Source organism: Mobula birostris, chromosome 29, assembly GCF_030028105.1.
Source record: "Mobula birostris isolate sMobBir1 chromosome 29, sMobBir1.hap1, whole genome shotgun sequence".
NCBI classification, from domain to species: Eukaryota; Metazoa; Chordata; class Chondrichthyes; order Myliobatiformes; family Myliobatidae; genus Mobula; species Mobula birostris.
The window spans coordinates 13,486,830-13,509,948 of NC_092398.1; the positions used below are offsets into that span (position 1 = coordinate 13,486,830).

A 23,119-nucleotide genomic window follows, 5' to 3' on the forward strand; every position below is an offset into this window, starting at 1 on the left:
TTCCCTTCTGCGAGACCATAAGATGATAAGACATAGGAGCAGAATTAGGCCATTTGGCCCATTGAGTCTGCTTCACTGTTTCATCATGGCTGATCCATTTTCCCTCTCAACTCCAGCCTCCTGCCTTCTCATATAACCACATAACCATTTAACAATTACAGCATGGAAACAGGCCATCTCGGCCCTTCTAGTCCATGCCGAACTCTTACTCTCACCTAGTCCCACCGACCTGCACTCAGCCCATAACCCTCCATTCCTTTCCTGTCCATATATCTGTCCAATTTAACTTTAAATGACAACATCGAACCTGCTTCAACCATTTCTGCTGGAAGCTCGTTCCACACAGCTACCACTCTGAGTAAAGAAGTTCCCCCTCATGTTACCCCTAAACTTTTGTCCTTTAACTCTCAATTCATGTCCTCTTTTTTGAATCGTCCCCACTCTCAATGGAAAAAGCCTATCCACGTCAACTCTATCAATCCCCCTCATAATTACCTCTATCAAGTCCCCCTCTCAACCTTCTACACTCCAAAGAATAAAGACCTAACTTACTCAACCTTTCTCTGTAACTTAGGAGATGAAACCCAGGCAACATTTTAGTAAACCTCCTCTGTACTCTCTCAATTTTATTGACATCTTTCCTATGATTCGGTGACCAGAACTGTACACAATACTCCAAATCTGGCCTTACCAATGCCCTATACAATTTCAACATTACATCCCAACTCCTGTACTCAATGCTCTGATTAATAAAGGCCGGCATACCAAAAGCTTTCTTCACCACCCTATCCACATCAGATTCCACCTTCAGAGAACTATGCACTATTATTCCTAGATCTCTCCCCATAAACTTCCATGCCCTTGACTTATCAAGAACCTACCAACCTCCGCCTTAAATGCATCCACTTACCTGGCCTCCACAGCCAACTGTGGCAAAGAATCCCAACAGATCTGGCTAAAGAAATTCCTCTTCATCTCCATTCTAAATAGACATTCCTCTATTCTGAGGCTGTACCCTCTGGTCCTAGACTCCCCCGCCAAAGGAAACATCCTCTTCACATCCACTCTGTATGTGCCTTTCTGCATTTGATAGGTTCCAACGAGAATCCCTCCCTCATTCTTCTAAATTCTAGCAAGCACAGGTCCAGAGCCCGCATATATGATTGGCCTGACAATCCTGGAATCGTCCTTAAGATCCTCCTTTGAACTCTCTTCAACGTAAACACATTCTTTCTTAAATAAGAGACCCAAAACTGCTCACAATGCTCCAATTGAGGCCTCACCAGTGCTTTCTAAAGCCTCAGCATTGCTTTTATATTCTAAGCTTGATCTGACAAACTTATGACTCAGGAGTTGAGAGTGCACCTAATAGAGCAACAAGGAAGCTAAACCAAGTTTCCAACTATCATTTTTGGTGAGTACAGAAGGTCCCACTGCTTTAATTGGACTAAAAGTTGGCAAGTTTTCTCTTCATGGTGACCTGATCAATACTTATCACTCCATCAACATATCTAAAACAGGTTTATGTTCAATCACATCTATGTCATAGTTTAGCCACGTTGATGTCACAACCAAGAAAGCTCTCCAACATCTCCACTTCCTCAAGAGGCTGAAGAAATTTGGCGTGTCCCTGTCAAATCTTACCAATTTTTTATTGAGGCACCACAGAAAACATTCCGTTTGGATCTATATTGGGTCTGTCCGGATCTATAATGGGTCTGTCCATAACTGCAGGAAACTCCACAGTTGTGTACACAGCCCAGCACATCACAGGAACCTGCCTCCCCTCCATGGACTCTGTCTATACTTCTTGCTGGCTTGGTAAAGCAGCCAGCATGATCAAGTAATTTGAGGAAATTACAAGAAGGCTAGACAAGGGAGATGCAGTGGATGTTGTATATTTGTATTTTCAGAAGGCCTTTGACAATGTGCCACACATGAGGCTACTTAACAAGATAAGAGCCCATGGAATTACGGGAAAGTTACATACGTGGATAGAGCGTTGGCTGATTGGCAGGAAACAGAGAGGGGGAATAAAGGGATCCTATTCTGGTTGGCTGCCAGTTACCAGTGGTGTTCCACAGGGGTCCGTGTTGGGGCTGCTTCTTTTTACATTGTACATCAAAGATTTGGATTATGGAATAGATGGCTTTGTGGCTAAGTTTGCTGACAATACGAAGATAGGTGGAGGGGCAGGTAGTGCTGAGGAAACGGGGAGTCTGCAGAGAGACTTGGATAGATTGGAAGAATGGGCAGAGAAGTGGCAAATGAAGTACAATGTTGGAACGTGTATGGTTATGCACTTTGGCAGAAGTAATAAACTGGCAGACTATTATTTAAATGGGGAAAGAATTCAAAGTTCTGAGATGCAACGGGACTTGGGAGTCCTTGTACAGGATACCCTTAAGGTTAACCTCCAGGTTAAGTCAGTAGTGAAGAAGGCAAATGCAATGTTGGTATTCATTTCTAGAGGAATAGAGTATAGGAGCAGGGATGTGATGTTGAGGCTCTATAAGGCACTGGTAAGACCTCACTTGGAGTACTGTGGACAGTTTTGGTCTCCTTATTTAAGAAAAGATGTGCTGACGTTGGAGAGGGTACAGAAAAGATTCACTAGAATGATTCCGGGAATGAGAGGGTTAACATATGAGGAATGTTTGTCCGCTCTTGGACTGTACTCCTTGGAGTTTAGAAGAATGAGGGGGGACCTCATAGAAACATTTCGAATGTTGAAAGACATGGACAGAGTGGATGTGGCAAAGTTGTTTCCCATGATGGGGGAGCCTAGTACGAGAGAGCATGACTTAAGGATTGAAGGGCGCCCATTCAGAACAGAAATGCGAAGAAATTTTTTTAGCCAGAGGGTGGTGAATCTATGGAATTTGTTGCCACGGGCAGCAGTGGAGGTCAAGTCATTGGGTGTTCTTAAGGCAGAGATTGATAGGTATCTGAGTAGCCAGGTCATCAAAGGTTATGGTGAGAAGGCAGGGGAGTGGGACTAAATGGGAGAATGGATCAGCTCATGATAAAATGGCAGAGCAGACTCGATGGGCCGAATGGCCGACTTCTGCTACTTTGTCTTATGGTCTAAGTACCTCACCCTGGACATTTTCTATTCTCCCCTCCCCCAACAGGTACAGGTGGCATAGTGGTTAGCACAACGGTTTACAATACAGGCAACTCGGGTTCAATTCCTGCCACTGCCTGTAAGGAGTTGGTACATTCTGTCCGTGACTGCGTGGGTTTTCTCCGGGTGCTCCGGTTTCCTCCCACGGTCCAACCGTACTGTTTGGTAGGCTAATTGGTCATTGTAACTTGTCCCATGTAGGCTAGGGTTATATCAGGGATTGCTGGGCCAACTCCACACTCTATCTGAACCAAAGATACAAAAGCCTGAAAGCCCACCCCACCAGACTCAAGGACAGCTTCCACCCGATCGATATCAGACTCTTGCATGGATCTCCAGTACGATAAGATGGACTCTTTCCCTCACAGTCCACCTGGTAATGATTTTGCATTTTATCATTCACCTGCACTGGAATTCACCCAGTAGCTTTTAAGACTTTATTGTGCATTTTTATTGTTTTACCTTATTCCAGCTCATTGGGCTGTGTAATGATTTGATTGGTACAAACGGAATTCAGGACGAGCTTTTCACTGTATCTTGATACATATGACAAAACTAAAACAATGCAAATTATGTCTTTTATATCCACGCTGAGCTGTGTTTTCTATATTATTAGACACAGTGCACGTCAACGCACAGTACTTGAGGTTTTACTGAAGTTCTGACAGCACCACAGCGACACTAATGCTTTCCTCCTTTATTTCCATCCGTATTTTAATTTTCTTTCATTTCACATTATCTGAATACTGGCAGCACAGAATGTGAGAATAATCCACAACATCCCAAGAAATCGCAGACAAGGAATAAATTACCTCCAGCAAGAGGAAAGAGCAATAATCGAGCTGCTACGCCCCAGGGTAGAGCATTCTAAACTCCCCACAAAACTGCAGCCCTGCAGCTCTAAAATTGGCACGACTTAACTAAGCTGTTGAAAATTTCAAACATATAACTTACACCAAGTCCGGATTATTATTTGGATAACCTCGAAAATAAACTGGGTTTCTCGTTGGAGAAGGCTGGGAATGTTACAAGAGTTGTGGCTATTTAAGTTACTTCAGGTTTAGGTCTTTTAAGGAGAATGTCCTCCTTTATTTTTTTCTCTCTCTGTATTTATGATTGTTCCATTGGCTCGTGCAAGGATTCAATTAGGAGCACAAGCAGGCCTCTCTGTCCCTTGAGCCTGCTGCCCCACTCAATACGATTATGTCTGATCTGACAGCAAACCTACTTAACCCCAAGTGGTCCACAAACCCTTTAGCCCACAACCATCAGTCACGTTCAACCCCTTGCTTCTTAAGTATCTATACGCTTTTGTATAACAATTACTCAGAGACTCTGTGGCCACCTCCATTTGAAGATGAGCGCTCGGAAGAAAGAGGGAAACAATTTTCCCTCGTCGCTGACTCACCGTCCAAGTCATGCGCCGGTGCGCCATGCAGGTTGGATAAATCCCAGGCTTGATCCCAGAGCCGGTGCCAGCAGGGCGAGAGGGATAATAGACAAGATGACTCCTCTGGCCTCAGCGATCCCCGGGGAAAGAGGACAATGCGTCAGCCCAGATTCGCAGCCATTTATGATTGTTCCCATTGGCTCGTACAAAGGATGCGATTAAGAGCATGACCATAACTGGATATATGGTGGGAACTAGTGGCTGCATATCCCGCCTTCGACTGGTCAATACTTTTCGTCCAGGTCAGAATCAGGTTTACTCCCACCGGCAATATGTCATGAAATTTGTTAACGTAGCAGCAGCAGCATAATGCAATACATAATGATAGAAAAAAACATGATAAATATGAATTACAGGAACTATGCATGTGTATGTATGTTTATATATATATATAAAATAGTAAATCTAACAAGTAGTGCAAAAATAGTAATAAAAAAAGTAGTGTTCATGGGTTCCATGCCCATTCAGATATGATATGAGATGGCAGAGGGGAAGAAGCTGTTCCTGAATTGTTGAGTTTGTGCCTTCCGGCTCCTTCCTGATGGTAGCAATGAGAAGAGGGCATGTCCTGGGTGGTGAGGGTCCTTAATGGTGGACAGGGCCTTTTTGAGACATCGCTCTTTGAAGATGTCTACGGAGGCTGGTGCCCACGATGGAGTTGACCGAGTTTACAACTCTTTGCAGCTGGTCTCGATCCTGTGCAGTAGCCCTGCAACACACCCCCCCCCAATACCAGACGGCGATGTAGTCAGTTAGAATGCTCTCCGCAGTACATCTGTAGACATTGCCGGTGTTTTCAGTGACCAAACTAGATCTCCTCAAGCTTCGAATGAAATATAGCTTTCTTTGTAACTGTATCAATATGTTGATCATCAGGATAGATCCTCAGAGATATTGACACCTAGGAACTTGAAATTGTTCACTCTTTCCATTTCTGATCCCTTGATGAGGACTACTTTCCCTTGTCTTACCCTTTCTGAGGTTCCCAATCAGTTCTTAAGTCTTACTGACATTGAATGCAAGGTTTTTGCTGTTACACCACTCAACTAGCTGATTAATCTCACTCCTGTACGCCCTCTCGTCACCATCTGAAAAATGGTCACCACCATTTGGACCATTCAGAATGCCAAAATAATTTGCACATTACTAAGGCTACTCCACTTTTGTGTCCTTATGAGATCAGGCCGACTATGGCTAGGTCCCCAATGTTGCTGCCCAGTAAACAGCCTGCAGGTTCTGCAGCAAGTTAAAAAGAGAATGTTCTATTTCTGTTTTGCCAATATCCGGATGTCCTCAGAGTGACAGAAATATTTCTGAAGTGCAGATAGATGAAAGACCATTCATATAAAGGAAGCTCCCACAAAGAGCGATGCGATAATGACCAGTGGAGAGGTACATTTGACCAGAACACCAGGGACAAGTCTCCTAATCTTCAAAACCGCCACAAAATGTTTACATCCACTTGAGAGAGTATATTGTTTGTTCATTATGTGCCGTGTCATATGACGTGGGCATGACCATGAGTGTTCTTGGCAAATTTTTTCACAGAAGTGGTTTGCCATCGTCTTCTTCTGGGCAGTGCCTTTACAAGGCAGGTGACCCCAGCCACTATAGATACTCCTCAGCGATTGTCTACCTGGCGTCAGGACTTGTGATATGCACCAGCCACCACCTACTTCCATGGCTTCACGTGATCCTGATCCTTGGGCCTAAGCAGGTGCTACTCCTTGCCCAAGGGTGACCTGCAGGCTAGCGGAGGGAAGGAGCACCTTACACCTCCTTTGGCAGAGACTTACCGATACCCTGCCACCCTAGAGAGTATTTAGGACCCTGTTATAATGTCTCACCAACAATCCAGCATTCTGATTGCATTGGTTTGAGTGACAGCCTGGAGTAAGAAGATCTTACTATTAGGCCTGGGTTGCCTTCATCCTGCCCTTTTGTGGGATTATTGTACAAACTAAACCAGCTTCAATACTCCGCAGTGAAAGAAAACACTGTAATTAAATCAGTCCAAGTTCCCAGTCCCAAACAGCAAACGAAGGCAAGTGATTGAAAACTGTAAACGCGAGAGAATCTGAAGATGCTGGAATTCATAAACGACAAAGGCAAAATGCCAGAGGAACTCAGCAGGTCAGGCAGCATCTCTGGAAATAAATAAACAGTCGATGCATCGTGCCAAGACCCTGGACCAGGACTGGAAAGGGAGGGGGAAGAGGAGAGAAAGATGGGTAGAGGGGAAGGAAGATTGCTAGAAGGTGACAGTGAGAGAGGGTCCCACTGAACTCCCTTCAAAGAGAAGATTTAAACTTCTTCAGGGGAGGCATCCCACAAAGAGACTTCACAGTGGAGCAGCAAATTATAAAGTGATTCTCATGATCCGATTTGATATCAGAGAATGTATACAGAATCCAACCTGAAATTCTTACTCTTCACAGATACACTCATGAAACAAGAAACCCCAAAGAAAGAATGGTAGCGGTATCAGAACTCTAAAGACCCCCCCCCAACCTATCCCATGCACAAACAGCAAGAAAAGCGTTGAGCCTCCCCCTCCGCTGAGAAAACACGAGGATGCTGGAAATGCAAAGCAACACACACACACAAAGTGCCGGAAGAACTGACCATTTTGTATGGGTTCTAAAAGATGCCAGCAGGTGTGGCAGGAATAGAATTCAATTGTGCGAGCTGCCTAGCAACGTCAACGCAGTTCACCCACGCAACAATCAACTGGTTGACAGACTCCAGTGCAAATTCCCAAGGGGCTGCAACACAAAGGGGACAATCATCTATTTAATTTATAACCCACAGAATCAGTCAAAAGACGCACGGTGGCATAACGGCCAGCGCAATACTTTACTGCGCCAGCCGGACGATAGGCGTGCAACTCCCCTCGCTGCCCGAAAGGAGCCTGTACATTCTCCCCATGACTGCACAGGCTTCCTCCCGCAGTCCAAAGATGTACAGTTTGGGTTAGTGAGTTGTGGGCATATTACGTTGGCACTGGAAGTGTGGCACTGCCAAGCACCACCTTCGCTGGTTTGATTTGATGCAGGGATGCCTTTCACCGCGTATTTCAGAGCGCAGGTGATAAATAAAGTAAATCTTTACCTTCTGCCTTGTTACCCACACTCCCGACATTTTCAGGACAGACAAATGCAGTTAAAACAATTTTAACTTGTGATTTCACGTCACTTACAATAAATTTATCCTTCAATTCTGGACCCCAAGAGACATCTGGCCCTAGATTGACACTCAGTCCGCACTCTCAATGCCAGCCCGGTCTAACAATGTTAAACGCACATGTTGTAAATACATCTAGATTTCACCAGGAGTCAAAGCGCATGTAGGTGGATTACCCTGGAAATAGACACGTTATCACCTCTCTCAAGAATGGGCAAGCTCCCACCGCGACCATTGGGTCTGCAGCCGTGACAGGTCAGTTCTCCAATGATGACAAGGGTCTGGCAGTATGCATCACCACGAGGCGAGATTGTGCAAACGTTAGATGAGCGTTGGCTTACGATGCGATGAAAGGGACCTTGTCAAAAAGAAATCCTGCTCCAACAGCGTGGGGCAGGTGACCCATTCAGGTTCCACAGCACCCAGTTCACAAGCCCAGCACAGAGCCTCGCTCCAAGCGTCCAAACAGAAACGTCCCTTTAACATCCCAACCCTTTTTTATTGAACGGAGCCTGACCCGAGGGGTCTGCGCACCCCAGATGGGAACCCCTGCTTTAAAGCAGTGGCATTGGGGCTGGAGGTTGTAGGAATTTAGATTTAGATTATGAGGACACACAGTCCTCTTTTATTGTCATTTAGTAATGCATGCATTAAGAAATGATACAATATTCCTCTGGTGTGATATCACAGAAACACAGGACAGACCAAGACTGAAAAACTAACAAAAACCACATAATTATAACGTATAGTTACAACAGTGCAACAATACCATAACTTGATGAAGAACAGACCATGGCACAGTAAAAAAGTTCAAAGTCTCTCGAAAGTCCCACATCTCACGCAGATGGGAGAAGGAAGAAAACTCTCCCTGCCATGCCCGACCACAGTCTGACTCTGAGTCGTCCGAAAACTTCGAGCTCTGTTCAGCCCTCCGACACCGAGTAACGAGCACCATCTCTGCCGAACGCTTCAACCTCAGCCTCGATCACCAGCAGCAGGCAAAGCCGGGGATTTTGGGGCCTTCCCTCCGGAGATTCTCGATCGCACAGTAGCAGCGGCAGCGAACCGGGCATTTCAGAAATTTCTCCAGGTGTTCCTCTGCTTCTCACGTCTGTCTTCATTGGTTGCAAACTTCAGGAAGGGGAAGTCGAGGGAACACACACCTCTTTGAGAGGTCACCAGTGGAAAAGGTGAGCTCTTTCAAGGTACTGGGTGGCAACATCTCTGAAGATCTAACCTGGTCCCAACATATCGACGCGATTACAAAGAGGGCACGGCAGTGGCTATGTTTCATTAGGAGTTTGAGGTGGCTTGGTATGTCGATGTGAAAGTCTCCAGATGGTTGCTATACATGAATGCTCCGGATGGCTCCTGACGTGTGTTGGCAACAGCACATGACGAACGTTGAGCTCTATAACAACCTACCGATGCTCACCACTAAAATCGAGGCGAGAAGACTGCAACTAGTGGGGCACTGTCTACGCCACTCCAAGCTACCTGCCAGCCTAGTCATCATATGGGAGCCCAAGCACGGGAGGATGAACCCTGGGCGCCCTCCCAAGACTATGGTCAACACGCTCCTAGAAGACAGTGGTGCGGCTAATGTAGATGAACTGAACACACTGATGAGGGAGAGGGAGAAGTGGAGAGTCCGTCATCGTGCCCGACGCCGGCCCCCTAGGCCTGAGTCGACGTAGTAGTAGTAGCATGTCGCCAAAGACTCCAGAAGATTTGTACAGATGGAGTACGGACAGCATTTTCTCTGGGTTGCGTCGCCATCAGATGTATAGGGGCTACCGCACGGGATTGGATAAACTGCGGAAGGTCACAGAATCAACCAGCTCCATCCTGGGCGCTAACCTCCACAGGTTCAAGGACATCCTCAAAAGGCAATGCCTCAAAAATTGCAGCATTCAGCATTCAGGACCTCCACCGGCCAGGACGTACCGTCTTCGCAGTGCTATCGTCCAGAGAATAATTCAGGATCAGAATCATTGCGAATGCCTTCTACTTTATGTTCCGACAAAACTAAATTACTGCATACGCTCAGTGGCCATTTTATTAGGTACTTCCAGTGCCACTGAGTGTACGTTTGTGGTCTTCTGCTGCTGTAGCCCAACCAGTTCAAACTTATACCAGTCCGATCATTGTCCTCTGACCTCTCTCATTAACAAATGCTTTCACCCACAGAATTGCCGATCACTCGATGTTTTTCTGCTTTGTGCACCATTCTCTGTAAACTCTAGAAATTGCTGTGATTGAAAATCCCAGGAGAAGAGCAGCTCCTGAGATCCTCAAACCACTCCATCTGGCACCAACAATCATTCTACGGTCAAAGTCACTTAGATCACATTTCACCCTCATTTTGATATTTGATCCGGAAAACAGCTGAACCTCGTGACCATGTCTGCGTGCTTTTATGCATTGAGTTGCAGTCACATGATTGGCTGATTAGATAGTTGCATTAACGAGCAGGTGTACCTAACAAAGCAGCCACTGAGTGTATTCAGGAAACAAGAAATGCTAGAACTACTGATAGGATCAGGCAGCATCTGTGAAGAGAGAGGCACAATACTGACAAATGGCCACCAACTCGACATAGGTGGAGAGGGTCAGCATCCTAGTGTTATTATTTCGGGGGACCTGTCCTGACCCCAGCATATAAGTGCAATTACTAAGAAAACACAGCAGTGCCTCTGCTTCCTTAGAAGTTTGTGGAGATTCAGCATAACATCTAAAGATTTGACAAACTTCTATGGATGTGTGGTGGAGTGTATATTGACTGGCTACATCGCAGCCTGGTATGGAAACACCAATCCCCTGAAATGGAAAATCCTACAAAAAGTAGTGGATACGGCCCGGTCTATTATGGGTAAAGCTCTACCAACCATCGAGCACATCTACATGAAACGCTGTCGTAGGAAAACAGCATCCACCATCAGGGGTCCCCACCACCCAGACCACGCTCTCTTCTCGCTGCTGCCATCAGGAGGAAGGTACAGGAGCCACAGGACTCGCACCACCAGTTTCAGGAACAGTTTCTGCCCCTCAACCATCAGGCTCTTGAACCAACGCAGATAACTTCACTCAACTTCCCTTGCCCCATCATTGAAATGTTCCCACAACCAATGGACTCACTTTCAAAGACTCCTCATCTTGATGTTTATTGTTTATTTATTCATTATTGTTATCTCTTTCTGTTCGTATTTACATAGCTTGTTGTCTTCTGAACTGCAGTTGAACGTCCAAGCTGGTGCAATCTTTCATTAATTCTGTTGTGGATATTATTCTATGGATTTAGATAGATAGATAGACAGATACTTTACTGTTCCCAAAGGAAATTACAGTGTCACAGTAGCATTACAAGTGCACAGATGTACAAATATTAGAAGTAAGAAAGAATAAAAAATAAGTTACCTCAAACAGTCTAACGGGGGGGGGGGGGGGGGAGTCATCACTTCCTTGGCTAAAGGTTGACCCATTATAGAGCCTAATGGCCAAGGGTAAGAATGACCTCATATATCGCTTTTTGGAGCAGTGCAGTTGTCTTAGTCTATCACTAAAAGTGCTCCTCTGTTCAGCCAAGGTGACATGCAAAGGGTGAGAAACATTGTCCAGAATTGCCAGGGCTTTCCAAGGGGTCCTTTGTTCTACCACAGCCTCCAGTGGGTCCAGTTTGACTCCTATAACAGAGCCAGTCTTTCTAATCAGTTTATTGAGCCTGTTGGCATCACCCGTGTTGATGCCATTGCCCCAGCACAACACCACATGGAGGATTGTACTGGCTGCAACAGACTGGTAGAACATGTGAAGGGGAGGCCGGCACACTCCAAAGGACCTCAGCCTCCTCAGGGAGTAGAGGTGACTCTGGCCCTTCTTGTACACAGCCTCTGCGTTGGTGCTCCACTCAAGTCTGTCAGCCAGGTGAACCCCCGTAAGTACTTGTGGCCCATAAGAAAATTAATCTCAGGGTTGTATATGGTGACATATACTTTATACTTTATTGTTGCCAAACAATTGATACTAGAATGTACAATCGTCACATGATATATGTACTTTGATAACGAATTTGCTTTGGACTGTGTCCCTCTCTCTCCGCAGATGCTGCCTGACCAGCTGAGCATCCCCAACATATTCTCTCCGTGTTCGTTTATGTCTCGGTGGCTCTTGGAAACCTCGGCTGTCTGAGCTCCTCGTCGCTGGAACTGATACCTCCTCACACCATAAGCGCAAGAGAATCTGCAGACGCTGGAAATCTCGGCAGGCCGGGCACGTTGCTCCAGCATTTTGTGTGTGTGTTCCTTTCCACACCGCCCCCTGGGACACTTAGTGCCTTAAACACCACCACATTAATACAAGTTGTTTTTGTCAGGCTTGAGAAGTAACTGCGCCCTCTGACTCAGTGCTGGTTATAAATTCTTAAGATGCGGCTGCACAGCCAACTTGCTTTTATACACTGCAGCTCATGCTCAAAGGACTTCAGAGGTGATAAAGTTCTTTGAAGTGGAATCAATGCTGTAATGTAGACAGAGTGGACGGGGCAATCACAAGGCTGCCATTGTACCTTGGACTGAATGTGTTTGAAAGCATCTAGAGATGACTGAAACTTGTCTTAGATTACTTTCTTCCCCCACCGAGGCCCATTAAAGTGGTGCCTGTGGGCTGTGCCAATAAGCACTCAGCACTGCAGTGTGAATTTCGCGCAGGTGGGCTTGCAGTTTACCGATACCTCGTAACCTTCCCTTCTTTATGGCTGGGGGGTGGGCGGTGGGTGGCTTGGGCCTGCTTTTCGTTCATAGTGCCTGGAAAATGCAGGTGGCCCAACAGGGCTGCTCACCTTGATACTTACAGCGCTGTGCAGAAGTCCTAGCTGGTTAGTCGGTTACTGTCAGCTGGTATTTAGGGCAGCAATGAAGGTCCTCCATCTCTGTCTGTCCTTGATCATCTTGGCGATGTTCAGGACGTCCTTTATAGACCATAGAAATCTTCAGCACATCACAGGCCCTTCAGCCCACAACGTTGTGCCGACCATGTAACCTACTCTAGATACTGCCTAGAATTTCCCTACCGCATAGCCCTCTAATTTTCTAAGCTCCATGTACCTACCAAAGAGTCTCTTGAAAGACCCTAATCTATCCACCTCTCCGACTGTCGCTGGCTGTGCATTCCACACTCCCACCACTCTCTGTGTCAAAAAACTTACCCCTGACATCTCCTCTGTACCTACTTCCAAGCATCTTAAAACTATGCCCCCTCGTGTTATCCATTTCAGCCCTGGGAAAAAGCCTCTGACTATCCACACGATCGATGCCCCTCATCATCTTATACACCTCTATCAGGACACCTCTCATCCTCTGACGCTCCAAGGAGAAAAGGCCAAGTTCACTCAACCTATTTTCATAAGACACACTCTCCAATCCAGGCAACATCCTTGCACATCTCCTCTGCACTCTTGCTAGAGTATCCACATCCTTCCTGTAGTGAGGTGACCAGAACTGAAAGGGAACATTATGCCAGTAGCTTCTTCTCAGGCAAAAGTCCTAGGTACACACGCATATGTATATATATATATATATATATATATATAGTGCCTATAAGAAGCATTCATGTTTTATTGGAAGTTTTCTTGTTTTATTGTTTTACAACATTAAATCTCAGTGGATTTAATTTGGCTTTTTTGACACTGATCAACAGAAAAAGACTCTTTCCTGCCAAAGTGAAAAAAGATTTCAACAAAGTGATCTAAATTAATTACAAATACAGAACACAAAATAATTGATCCAGAAGTATTCACTCTTCTTTAGTATGACACATCCAATCATCACAGGTACAGCCAATTGGTTTTATAAGTCACATGATTAGTTAAATGGCGATCTCTCTGGAGTGCAAAAGACTTTTGCACAGTGCTGTAGTAATCTTATGCATTGCACTGCAATGTTGCGGCAAAAAAAAATTCATGACATGTGAGTGATGATAAACCTGATTCTGATATGAGTCTCTATCAGAGAATGGGAAAGGGGCAGGGAGAGGGGAGGGAGCGGAAAGGACCAGAGAGATATTCTGTAATGATCAATAAACCAATTGGGACCTCCTGGTGAAGAAAGCCATTGAGATAACAGTAGAGGAAAAGAACTTTAATAAAGTCAAAGGTCTCACACTAAGTAAGAACTGGAATTCAATTGTAAACAAGGAGGGAGAGAAGAAACCTGATTGGATGAGGACTAACCCAATCAGGAGGGACGGACTTCAGGCATATAAACACCACTGGACTTAACATACCTAGGCATCATCCCCCAAGAAGGTGGCAGAGATGCCATCAAAACATTGATGGTGAGGATAGCCAGGGGCTCTTTTCCAGGCCTGAAATGGCTAGCAAGAGGAGGCACAGTGGCCCCCTCCCAGTGGCCACACATTTTAATTCCACGTCCCATTCCCATTCTGACATGTCTATCCACAGCCTCCTCTACTGTCAAGATGAAGCCACACTCAGGTTGGAGGAACAACACCTTATATTCTGTCTGGGTAGCCTCCAACCTGATGGCATGAACATTGACTTCTCAAACTTCCGCTAATGCATCACCTCCCCCTCGTACTCCATCCATTATTTATTTATATACACACATTCTTTTTCTCTCTCTCCTTTTTCTCCCTCTGTCCCTCTCACTATACCCCTTGCCCATCCTCTGGGTTTCCCCCCCTCCCCCTTTTCCTTCTCCCTGGGCCTCCTGTCCCATGATCCTCTCATATCCCTTTTGTCAATCACCTGTCCAGCTCTTGGCTCCATCCCTCCCCCTCCTGTCTTCTCCTATCACTTCCGATCTCCCCCTCCCCCTCCCACTTTCAAATCCCTTACTCACTCTTCCTTCAGTTAGTCCTGACGAAGGGTCTCGGCCCGAAACGTCGACTGTACCTCTTCCTAGAGATGCTGCCTGGCCTGCTGTGTTCACCAGCAACTTTGATGTGTGTTGCTTGAATTTCCAGCATCTGCAGAATTCCTCGTGCTTACAGTTTTAAGATGCTTGGAGGTAGGTACAGAGGGGAAGTCAGGGGAAAGGTTTTCACACAGAGAGTGGTGGGAGTGTAGAATGAATTGCCAGTGATGGTGGTAAAGGCAGATAGAATAGGGTCTTTTGAGACACTCTTAGGTAGGTACATGGAGCTGAGAAGAACAGAGGGCTGTGCGGTAGGGAAATTACCGCATAGGGTAGGGTCCTGACGAAGGGTCTCGGCCTGAAACGTCGACTGCACCTCTTCCTAGAGATGCTGCCTGGCCTGTTGCGTTCACCAGCAACTTTGATGTATGTTGCTTGAATTTCCAGCATCTGCAGAATTCCTGTTGTTTGACGGAAATTCTAGGCAGTTTCTAGAGTGGGTTACATGGTCGGCACAACATTGTGGGCCGAAGGGCCTGTAATGTGCTGTAAATTTCTATGTTCTATGACAATAAATGTACTTTGAACTTTAAATCTCTCCCCCCCAAATGGTCCAGCTCTGTCTCACTGTCACGATTCCCATTTCCCTGTCAAGAGGGACCATTTCTATGCATTCAAGCAGCAAACGCACCCTATCAAAACCCCTTGTCCGATTGAAAGAACTCAACCGCTCTCCAATCTCCTGCCGTCAGTGCAAATCTACTCAGCGAACCTCGGCATTGTGGTGGGGATCACCCCTGAGCCATATGCCAAAACAGGAAGATAGTTATTGAAATGGTGGAGGTTGGGAGACCATTGCCACTGGGATCCTCAAATGAAGACCAGATTACCACAAAGATTGGTGTTTTTTGGCTAGCAAGGTTTCAAAAGGATTTGAGGCCAGAGCAAAGCCAAATTACCACAGCAGATTGTCCTTGATGGCATCCCATGGTTACAGTGGGTTAGATTCATACCTTACAGGTCTAGTGATACAGACTCCTGGCCTAATGATCTGGAGACTGTTCAAATCCCACTGCAGCAGTTGTGGAAGTTAGATCCAGTGGCCAAATCTCTTACTAGCTCTTCCTTCAGTTAGTCCTGATGAAGGGTCTCGGCCCGAAACATCGAATGTACCTCTTCCTAGAGATCCTGCCTGGCCTGCTGCGTTCACCAGCAACTTTGATGTATGTTGCTCTAGTGGTTTAAAGCTGGAATTAAAAAGCTAATATACACCCAGTGACCTCTTCATCGGGTACACCTGTACACCTGCACACCTGCTTGTTAATGCAAATATTTAATCAGCCAATCCTGTGGCAGCAAGTCAATGCATAAAAGGGTGTAGACATGGTCAAGAAGCTCAGACCAAACATCAGAATGGCGAAGAAATATGATTTAAGTGACTTTGACTGTGAACCATCAACTATCTGGTTCCTGAACCAGAGTGGATTAGTTCACTCAACTTCATCCGCCCATCACTGAAATGCTCCCTCACCATAGGGACTCACTTTTAAGGACTCTTTACCTCAAGCTCTAGATAATTATTGTTATTTGGAAGTTTGGTTGATCAGAACAAGAGAAGACCGTGAACTTCTCAAAGCATGGCTCTCTACAGAAGGATCCATCAAGAAACATATCAACATAGATCTTGTATATGAACCCTTACAGAGAAAAGAGGACTCTTTACCTCACATTCTAGATATTTATTGTTATTTGTGAGTTTGATCGATCAGAACAAGAGAAGACTGTGAACTTCTCAAAGCGTGGTTCTCTACAGAAGGATCCATCAACAAATACGTCGACATAGATCTTGTCTATGAACCCTTACAGAGAAAAGAGAAATGATGTCAACAATCAAAGATCACCAGTAATCTCCAGACCTGGACAGCGAAGCAAACACTTCTAATCGACCACCTGCAACCCACGACATCTAATCAATATCCATTCGGACCCCGGAGGAGTATAGAAGCCAGAATTCTGAGGCGACAACAACCTCAACTGCGCACTGATGATGGCTTCTCGATTGGAGCCGAAACGTCTGCAAACATTTTGCCAAGCTCGGCAATCAACCAAACATTCAAATAGCCAACCCGAGCTGTCAACATACCGCAATATTACAATTTTTGGTTATCTATTATAATTGTTATTTCTGTATTTATTTTTGCACTTGTTGTCAGTTGCACATTGAATGTCTGTCCTGTTGGGGGCGATCTCTCATTGATTCTATTCTGTTTCTTGTATTTACTGTGAATGCCCACAAGAAAATGAATGTCGGGGATGTATATTATGATAGAAATGTGCTTTGATAATTAAGTTACTTTGAACTTTGAATAATTGCTGGTGCAAATGTCTTGGGATTTTCACACACAACAGTCTCTACGGTTAACAGAGAATGGTGCAAGAAACAAAAAAAAATCCAGTGAGTAGATGTTAACAAGAGAGGTCAGAGGAGAATGGCCAGACTGGTTCAAGCCGACGGGAAAGCGACCGTAACTCAAAATAATCGCGCATTACAACAGTGGTGCGCGGAAAACCATCTCAGAATGTGACCATCTCGAAGTGGACGGGCTTCAGCAGCAGAAGACCATGAACATACACTCAGTGGCCACTTTATTAGGTACAGGAGGAAGGGAGAACGTCAACCCAGACCATGAGAGGCCTGCGTTGGGCATTTTCATGCCTTACAAGGCGCAGATTGGAAGTCTGTGTGGGGCACCACTCCTCACACAGACTAGAGCAATGTGTGATTAAGTGCCTTGCTCGAGGGCACAAACACGCTGCCACAGCTGAGGCTCGAACCAGCGACCTTCAGATCACTAGACGAACGCCTTAACCACTTGGCCACGTGCCCACGTTCCCTGTACCTAGGTACAGGAGGTATCTCATAAAGTGGTCATTGATTGTGTATATCCATAGCCTTGATTTTTAACTGCCCTCTGAAGGGCCACGAGAATCTTTTTGCTTCAGTGACTATTAGGATGGACAATAAAAGGCACCTTTCCCAAAAAATTCCACCATCTTCCCAATGAATAAGAGCATTATTGAAAGGTGGTGTGGGTTGAAGCCACAACTTGAATGGTTGCTGCTCCTGATTATTCATTTATGCTGTGCCCTGGGGCCTCCTGGCTTTCCACCGTTGCAGGAAACTTCAGAGAGGGTGCAAAGGAGATTTATCAGGATGAACCCTGGAACAGGGAGTGCAGCTTATGAGGATAGATTGAATGAACTAGGGCTTTTCTCCCTGGAGCGAAGGAGGATGAGAGGTGACTTGATAGGGTTGTACAAGATGATAAGAGGCACAGGGTAGAAATGCCTAAAATGAGGGGGTATAATTTCAACATGGTTGTTGTGATGCGTCTAATGAGGCAGTGTTGTGGGTAGTGCTTGCCGCTCTCACTTCCAGCTTCCACCGCTGGCTAGCAGTCTCGGGAAAAGGAGAGCTGAATGTGTAAGTCTCTCTCTGCCAGTACATAGTCTCTCCAACAGCAAGCCTCTTGCAGTGCCTCCTCGCTGGCGACACGCGGAAACTGAACTCCTTTCGGACTCGGGCTGAACTACAGAGGACAGGGAGGAGGTCTGGCCCCTGCACTCGTAGCACGCAGGCCCACTGTCGTGTGGACACGCCCTGGTGCTCGTGAACCAGATCCCCAGCTGTGGGTAAATATTCCCACTGCCTTGTGGGCAGCCTCAGGAGAGACGAAGGCTACGGGAGTAAACCCAGACAGCAAATCTGGAGTGGAGCCCCTAAGGCAGCTGGTCGTCATTGAACATCCTCCCGGCAGCTCCTGCAGACAAGCTGGTGCCAAACGTATTGCTTCATAAGCTTTCCTTTGGACTACACTGGTGTGGCCGAGAGGGGGATCCTGACGACTGGTCATCTCAGGATCTCCATACCTTCCGCCCAGGCTTGTGATGATGATCAACATCACCCATTGTCCTTCGAGACAGACGGATGCCATCCAACCAATTTTAACATAGTCGGAGGTAAATATAGAGGGATGTCAGAGGTAAGTTTTTTTTAAACATAGGGTAGTGGGTGCATGGAACACCCAGCCAGGAGTGGAAGTAGCGGCAGGTACATTAGAGATTATTGAGAAACTTTTTGACAGACTTTACAAACTTTTAGGATGATAGAAAAAAGGAGGGATATGATGGCATGAACATTGACTTCTCAAACTTCCGCGAATGCCCCACCTCCCCCTCCTACCCCATCTGTTATTTATTTATTTATATACACACATTCTTCTTCTCTCTCTCCTTTTTCTCCCTCTGTCCCTCTCACTATACCCCTTGCCCATCCTCTGGGCTTTTCCCCCCCTCCCCCTTTTCTTTCTCCCTAGGCCTCCTGTCCCATGATCCTCTCGTATCCCCTTTTGCCAATCACCTGTCCAGCTCTTGGCTCCATCCCTCCCCCTCCTGTCTTCTCCCATCATTTTGGATCTCCCCCTCTCCCTCCCACTTTCAAATCTCTTACTAGCTCTTCCTTCAGTTAGTCCTGACGAAGGGTCTCGGCCCGAAACATCCACTGTACCGCTTCCTAGAGATGCTGCCTGGCCTGCTGCGTTCCACCAGCAACTTTTATGTGTGTTGCTTGAAATTCCAGCAGCTGCAGATTTCCTCGTGTTTGTGGATATGTAGGAGGGAAGGTTTGTATTGATCTTCAAGTAGGTACAAGGTCAGCGCAACATCAAGAGCTAAAGGGCCTATAATTGCACTGTAATGTTTGATGTTCCTCTTCAGCAACAATGTCCACTGTGTCTGTCCATAATAAATGGAATTGGCCTTTAAAGTGTTTGAGAAGGAACATGATTAATAGGCTTGCCTTTCTGTGCCCCTACAGAAATCATGCTGATCTCCAGCCTTACCAATGGTGCAGATAAACTGACTCTCCATCAAATGTACTTTGCCCTTAAACAGCTCAAAGCACTTCTCTCCAGTTCCCACAAGACTCGTCGCATTGCCAGAGCTGGGTCTGACACCGGACTGTACCTTTCCAACCTTGAGAATTGCTTGATAAAAGGCACCAGCTGCTCTCGTAACCACAGACAGCCTCGCTGTGCCTCAACCCAACAAAATTCGACAGATGATCTCCAGATGGGCAAACCACAGGGCTCAGTTACCGATTTATAGGCAAATTTGAAACTGGATCGGTAACGCATCGCACCGCACACGCAAATCCATATTCTGCTGGCTAATTTCTCATGCCCTTCCTTCCTTTGTGAAACAAAATGCCTGACGATGCTCCAAATCAGGGGTTCCCAGCCTTTTTCATACCATGAAGAGACAGTGGATCCCAGGCTGGGATCCTCTGCTTTAAATGGACAACTCCAGTTAACCAAGGGGGAATGCAGGGGTTGAATAGAAGTGCTCCCTCTGGAGTGACCCAGACTTCTGTGCAGAGCTCCAACCTGCACTGTTATCCCGTGCCCATTACAATTCCCAACCTTGTCTCTGTGGCCTAACTCAATGAGTGGAGACGGTGGGCAAGTAAACGTGGGTCCCAAATGGTATCAGAATCAGAATCGGGTTTAATATCACCGGCATATGTCGTGAAATTTGTTAACTTAGCGACAGCAATACAGTTGTAAGGGTTTCTTCTTTTATGTTACTGCTAAGGCTAATAAAAATAGCTTCTTTGTTATGTTAGAATAAAATGACTTCTTTGTTATGTTAACTACTGAGAAAGTGCTTCTCTCTCGTAGTTTGTTTGGGTTATAATTACTGATAAGAAAGTTGTATTTATTTGCTAACCAATGGGGATAGATGTTATTCTTTCTTGTGTGTCTGTAAGCTATTGTTTTGCGGGCTTTGGGGGAGAAGGCGCAATGGGGACAGAGAGAGGAGAGGCGATGCTGTAAGCTGGGCGGCGGGACGGACCCTGAGCGGGAGTCCGAGGCCCAGGGTCTTCGGCGAGGAGAGGAGATGAGGACAGACTCGTGTGAAGCGTCTGGTCGACCACCATGGTTGGTCCCAGGCGGCGGGTCGAGGAGGTCGGAAGGAATCGAATGGTGGAAAGAAGACTTCCGTTAATTGAGCTCCAACGGTTGTGCACGAAGTGGTTGAACTTTGATAAGTTTGGCGCCTTTTACTTTCCTTTTATATTTTATCTCTATTAATTACATAGTTCTAGTAAGATCTATAAAGTGTAATCATTTAATCGCATATGGTGTACTGTCTGTCATCTGGCGGGGTGGAGTACATCACACAGCATCCACACAAACTTGATTACCCAGTTTGGCGGGGCCGAAGGCTGCTCCCGCTAGACAAAAGCGAGCTGAGTGAGCCTGAGGCTTACCGAGGGGCTACACAGTGCGATACATGATAATAGAGAAAGGAAACATGAATTACTGTGTGTATAGTTAAATTAAACAAGTAGTGCAAAAAATGGAAATAAAAAAGTAGTGAGGTAATGTTCATGGGTTCAATGTCCATTCAGAAATTCAATGCAAGAGGGGAAGAAGCTGTTCCTGAATCGCTGAGTGTGTGCCTTCAGGCTTCTGTATCTCCTTCCTGATGGTAGCAATGAGAGCAAGGCATAACCTGGGAGACGTGCCACCTTTCTGAGGCATCGTTCCTTGAGGATGTCCTGGACACCATGGAGGCTAACGCCCATGATGGAGCTGACTAATTTTACAACTCTCTGCAGCTTATTTTGATCCTGTGCAGTGGCCCTTCCATACCAGACGGTGATGCAGCCAGTCAGAATGCTCTCCACGGTACATCTGCAGAAACTTAAGTGTTTTAAGTGACATACCAAAGCTCCTCAAACTCCTAATGAAATATAGCCACTGCCATGCTTCCTTTGACTGTTGTGGGCTGAAGGATCTATAATGTGCTGTAGATCTCTATGTTTCTATGTTTCAGAATTGGCCATTTGGCCCATCTAGTCTGCTCCGCCATTTCATCATGGCTGATCCATTTTCCCACTCAGCGCCTTCTCCCCATATCCCTTTATGCCCTGATTAATCAAGAATCTATAAACCTCGGCTTTAAATATACCCAGCAACACACATACAAGTTGCTGGTGAACGCAGCAGGCCAGGCAGCATCTCTAGGAAGAGGTACAGTCGACGTTTCGGGCCAAGACCCTTCGTCAGGACTGACTGAAAGAAGAGCTAGTAAGAGATTTGAAAACCCAATAACTTGCCCTCCATAACTGTCTGTGGAGACGAATTTCACAGGTTCACCACTGTCTTAAAGAAATTCCTCCTCATCTCCATTCTAAAAGGATGTCCCTCTATTCTGAGGGTGTGTCCTCTGACCTTAGACTCCCCCAACATAGAAAGCATCCTGTCCACATCCACTCTATTGAAACCTTTCAGCATTCCATCAGTTTCAATGAGGTCACCCCTCATTCTTCTGAATTCTAGTGAATACAGGCCTAGACCTATCAGAAGCTCTTCATGTGACAAGCCTTTCAATTCCAGAGTCATTTTTGTGAAACACACACAAAAAGTGTTGGTGAACGCAGCAGGCCAGACAGCATCTGTAGGAAGACGTACAGTTGATGTTTCGGGCCGAGACCCTTTGTCAGAAGTTTGGACCCTTTGTCCTGACAAAGGGTCTCGGCCCAAAATGTCGACTGTACCTCTTCCTATAGATGCTGCCTGGCCTGCTGCGTTCCACCAGCATTTTTTGTGTGTATTGCTTGAATTTCCAGCATCTGCAGATTTCCTTGTGTTTGCATCATTTTTGTGAATCTCCTTTGAATCCTCTCCAAGGCCAGCACATCTTTTCTTAGATAAGGGGCCCAAAACTGTTCACAATACACCAAGTAAGGCCTCACTGGTGCTTTATAAAGCCTCAACATTACATCCTTGCTTTTATATTCTAGTCCTCTTGAAATGAATGCTAACGTTGCATTTACCTTCCTCACCACAGACTCAACCTGCTAAGTATCTCAGAGCTACTAAAAGCAAATACGCCCAATAGCAAATACCCAAACCATGAGAATGTGTTGAATACAAGATTCAGCATTTGTTCCTATAAACTGATCATATCTTCTGGAAACCAAGAAACCCCCGAGCTAGAAACAAATTTTATCTCTTAATTTAATGCAATTTACCTGAATTATTGTTTTGGATTGACATGTTCTTCTGTTATTGAAACTTGTATGGCATAATGTATTAGAATATGTATGGTATCATGCATGGTATAATGGGAAGTAGGGAGGAGACACATCTCTAGCAAAGGAGATGTAAGTAACTCCTTCCCTCCAGTAGCCTGCAGGTCGCCCTTGGGCAAGGTGTAGCACCTGCTTAGCCCCCGATCAAGGTCATATGAAGCCATGGGAGCAGGTGGTGGACGGTCGTATGAGCAGCTGGTGCATATCACGTATCCTGGTTATGTGACCACTGACGCCAGGCAGACAATCTCTGCAGAGTATCGACAATGACTGGGGTCACCCGTCTTGTAAAGACACTGCCTTGTAAAGGCGGCAATGGCAAGCCA

The 23,119-nt window shown here is 45.9% G+C and overlaps 1 protein-coding gene across 1 annotated transcript in view; it reads right to left on the bottom strand.

Annotated features, from left to right (window-relative positions):
• Nucleotides 1-23,119, bottom strand: part of LOC140190254 (uncharacterized) — a 302,765-nt gene that overhangs the window by 47,558 nt on the left and 232,088 nt on the right. The window lies entirely within an intron of this gene.